Raw genomic sequence first — 4,639 nt, 5'->3', positions numbered from 1 at the left:
GCCCCGGGGCCCCCCGGGCGGGGGGGGGCCGGGGGGCCGGGGCGCGGGGGGGTGGGTGGGGGGGCGGGGGGGGGGGGGGGGGGGGGGGGGGGCGGCATTTTACCGGGAGTCTAAGGAGCCGCTGCGTCTCCACTCCGGCCTCCGCTGGGGTAGCGGGACTGCTACGGCAGCCGCCGCCGCCGCCGCCTCTCTCCAGCCGCCGCAGTCGCAACGGCCAACGCTCCCGGTCGCTCCCTGCGACTGTGGCCCGCGAGGCCAGCTGTTGAATGGCTCGCGCCGAGCGCACCCGGCGCAGAAGCGTCCCCGCCGCATCCAAGTCGGCGACGCACGCGCGCGCCCCGGTGCCAACGCCCCGTGCGCCCCTCGCCCCGCTGCGGCCCTGGCGAGCTCGCCGCGGCTGCTTCCCGGCCCCGTGCTCCCGGCTCCCGGCTGCGGGCTCGCTCGCCCGCCTGCTCCCCTCGGTGGGCTCTCGCCAAACCAATTGCCTCCCCTGGCCGGCTCCGCCCCCTCGCTGCCATCCCTCAACTGGCCCGCAGGACCAATGGCAACAATGGGCTAGTCCCGCCCCCTCGATTCCCCCGGGGCCAATCGCCTTCTCCTGAGGACCCATTCAAGTAACCCCGCCCCTCTCGTGCGGCAAAGCTGCAGCCAAAGTTTATCCCACTGCGCGGTTGCTCCTGACGATGGCGAGGCTGTGCCCAGGCCCCCTCCACCCTCAAGCCCCCGCACGAAGTTACACTGATTTCAAGGCTGCAACTCACCTGGTCTGCCGACCCCCCCACGCGACCTATTCTTTTGAATAAGTGAGTATTTAAAGAGCTAATGAGAGAGGTACTGTTGTCTTCCTCATCCCCCAGCAGGGCTGCCGCGAAACGTGCACCCGCCTGGCCAGAACTTGCACATCACAGGGTCAGCAAGAATCTCGAAGGTCATCCACTGACCCTGTCCCCGCAATGCTGCGTGTTGCGTTTGTGTTTTGTTGTTGTTTTTTGTCCTATGTACAGGGGCTCTGCCCTCTAGGCTGGACGACTTCCAGGGACAAGGACTTACTGGCACCACGAACAGTCCCTTGGGTAGCACGAGGCTGAGTGAAACCGGCCCCCTGGTAACTTCTTCCCCCTTGAAGCCACACAAAGGCAGCTTTGCCCCTCTTCCCACAAGGGCCCAGCAATTTGAAGACAAATCTGGCCCCACAGTTCTTCCAGGCTCTGTTGCTCCAAGGAACCGAGTTCAAGGCTCTTCTTTGAGTTTAAGACAATTCCTTTATTATCTTTCAAAAGTGGAAGGTGGGAAATAAGTCTCTCCTCCCCCCTAATCGCCAGCCGCGAGGCACAGACCCTTCTGCATAGAGCAGACTGGGACAGTCACGTCCCTTGTCTAGACAGTAGATTTTTCTACTCCAGCTCCCTAGGATGGCATTTACTTTCCTGACTGCCATATCATAGCTGACAAATATTAGATTTACTGTCAACTAACCCCCGGGGCTATTTCTCACTGCTGCTGCTAAACACAAGGCTCTGTTTTCTACTTGATTAGCTGGTAAATGTCATTGGGTTTTGTGGGGGGTGCTAATTTCACTGTTTTCTATCAAGACCTCTTTGCCAGCTCATTCTGTACTTAATCTCTCTCCATTTGTCTTGCTCCCACCGCCAAGCTCAGGCCCTCACCCTGTGTGCACAACTGCCAAAGAGTCTCCTCACAGAGCACCTTACCTCTAGGCTTGTACCCTCCTAGGTGGCCTGCCAGGGCTCCTGTCCTCATCCATCTGACACCAGAAGCCACAGTGGTCTCTAAAACACAAAGATAATCCTGTCACCCCACCCAGCCTAAAAGCCCACCCCCAGCTTCAAATCCTTTCCTATTCCTTTTCCAGCTCCCCCCACCCCTTTGCCTCCAGGATGAGATCCAGAACCCCCACAGAGCATGTGAAACCCTTGGTGATCTGGTCTCACCTGCCCAGCCTCATTCCTAGCTGTTTTACCCCCATCACAGAGCACTCAATACTTCAGATCCACTGAACTTCCTGCTGTTTCTCAAATGAGCCACAGTCTCCAACCACTTCTATGCCTTTGATACAAAGTCTGGAATAAACTGCTCCCTACCCTCCTAATCCTGACCTATTGATGTATTTGATTCATTCATTGAATACATATCCTGAGCACCTACATGGGTCAAGTATGGAGGCATAACAATGTGATTTTTAAAAATCTGACTTGATCCCTTCATCAGGTGCTTCCGAGTAGAGGGTAATGATGCTGCTTCCATTCCCATTGCCACACAGACATCAGGCAGCTATTTGTAATGATTGGACTTCAGATTCCTCCAGGCAGCTGAGACTGGGATTGTCTTCCTGTGGAGTGTCATTAAATAATATTCAGACTCGGGGCGCCTGGGTGGCTCAGTTGGTTAAGCGACTGCCTTCGGCTCAGGTCATGATCCTGGAGTCCCAGGATCGAGTCCCGCATCGGGCTCCCTGCTCGGCAGGGAGTCTGCTTCTCCCTCTGACCCTCCCCCCTCTCATGTGCTTGCTCTCTCTCATTCTCTCTCTCTCAAATAAATAAATAAAAAAATCTTTAAAAAAAAAAAAATAAATAAATAAATAAATAAATAAATAAATAATATTCAGACTCATTCCATTAAGGTTGGCAGTTTGAAGGCCAGAGGTCACGGCCCTTTCCTTCATTTCCTTCACTTTAATTTACAAAACCCCAACTTGTTAAGATGTTCTGTATGTGAGAGAATATGTGCTTATTGCGTATGTTGGATTCTTTTCCCTTTTATTTTTTAAGATCAGAATAAATCAAACCAACACGCTGTACACTTTACACTTACACAATGTTGGGTTTTTTTTAAGATTTTATTTATCTGACAGAGAGACACACAAAGATTTTATTCATTTGACAGAGACACAGCGAGAGAGGGAACACCAGCAGGGGGAGTGGGAGAGGAAGAAGCAGGCTCCCAGCTGAGCAGGGAGCCCAATGCGGGGCTCGATCCCAGGACCCTGGGATCATGACCTGAGCCAAAGGCAGATGCTTAACGCCTGAGCCACCCAAGCACCCTAAACTTACACAATGTTATATGTCAATTATATCTCAAACAATTAGATAAACAGATCAGGATAGCAATTTGTCACATACCATAGGCATTGATGTTTCTGGATCTGAAGAGAAAGCACATGAACAGGACTAACTGTATGTTATAAAAATTAATCCAGGGACACCTGGATGGCACAGTCAGTTAAGCATCTGACTTGGTTTCAGCTCAGGTCGTGATCTTGGGGTTGTGGGATCGAGCCCTGTGTCGGGCTCCATGCTCAGCAAGGAGTCTGCTTGGGACTTTCTCTCCGTCTCCCTCTACCCCTCCCCTCCTCAGATAAATAGATAAATCTTTAAAAAAATGAATCCATTGGAATCATGTAACTACAGAACTTCAGTGTTAGAAGGGACTTTTAAGTTAATTTAATCAAACTCCACCTTAGATGCTAGAAACTACTATGTGGGCAGTTTTTCGGGTTTTTTACAAAGTTCTTAGCTCCTCGGCCTCTGAAAACAGGCCGTGCTCTTACTGTTAAGATATTGTCTCCACACAACTAAGGCATTTGAGGAGCACCCAGAGTGCTTCTCTGCCCACTGTTTTCCTCTAGGGTGAGATGTGTCCTCAGGATCTCCCCTTTCAAAATGCAAACCCCACTTGGAAGAGCCACATGCTAACATTTTTTAATTATTAACATTTAGCACAAGGAAAGCAGCATAGCTTAATAAAAAGAAACGTTTTAAGGTGCAGTTTTTAGAGTGGTTTCACTTATGTTGTCATATTAGATCCTCAGAGTGACCTGTGTAAAATCTCTTGATTTCCATTTTATGGGGGAGGAAGCTAAGACTCATCTCCGTTAAATCGTTCTTCAGGGTATTCAAATCCCAGCTCTGCTATTAACCTCGGGCAAGGGACCGGGTCACTCTAGGCCTCAGTTTCCCCATCAATAAAATCAAATGAGATGCTTTCCAAGGTTTCTTTCAGCTCTGTCTATAATCTTTCCACTCCTGCTGGCTGAGATCAGGACACTGGGACCCTGGGCATTTTTGTGGTGGCAGCAAATAATGGTGGCACCAGAAGTACATTTTGGAGAGGAGAAGCTCCTGCATGAGGGCAGTGAAAACTAGAAGGAAGAAAATCTGAGAAAGGAAAGACAGGACGCCCTGAACTCCAAACTTACCTATTCCTTAGGTCTCTAATGCAACCACTTCAATTCAGATTTTGAACTAAAAATTCCAACCCATTTGCTCTAACGCTGAAAGAATCTTCTATGTAAAGCTTAATTAAAGTCTGCTTTGGCGAACTGTTTTATCATATTCAGATAAAAATTACCACACTCAATTCCATAAGCCTATTGTGCATTCCCCCCCTGCTTATTCCATATAACAAAAGGGCAGATAAGGAACTGCAGCCTAAGGAAGTCATTTGGAAGGAAAACCAACAGGCAAATGGATGCATTCTAATAATTTATGCAAGTCGTGGGGTGCCCCACTACCCCTCCCCCACTCATTCATTTGTTGAGAGCATGAGATGCAGCTAATCTAATGACTCTGTGTTTGCTTAATCTTACTAAGCAAAGACAGGCTTTATGCCTAATATAAAA

General features: G+C 50.0%; 1 protein-coding gene across 2 annotated transcripts in view; it reads right to left on the bottom strand.

Moving 5' to 3' along the window:
- LOC116623914 (A-kinase anchor protein 17B) overlaps nt 1–409 on the bottom strand; it is a 30,691-nt gene extending 30,282 nt beyond the window's left edge. For both annotated transcript variants that reach the window (XM_032391435.1, XM_032391436.1), the window contains exon 1: nt 104–409. The gene's annotated coding sequence lies outside the window, so the exon portion shown is untranslated. The remainder of the gene's footprint in view (nt 1–103) is intronic.
- Between the last annotated feature and the right edge of the window lie 4,230 nt (nt 410–4,639).

The sequence above is a fragment of the Phoca vitulina genome, unplaced genomic scaffold (genome assembly GCF_004348235.1).
Source record: "Phoca vitulina isolate PV1807 unplaced genomic scaffold, GSC_HSeal_1.0 scaffold62, whole genome shotgun sequence".
Classification (NCBI taxonomy): Eukaryota; Metazoa; Chordata; class Mammalia; order Carnivora; family Phocidae; genus Phoca; species Phoca vitulina.
The sequence above is the reverse complement of the archived record's forward strand: the minus strand, read 5'-3'. Positions and strand labels throughout refer to the sequence as shown.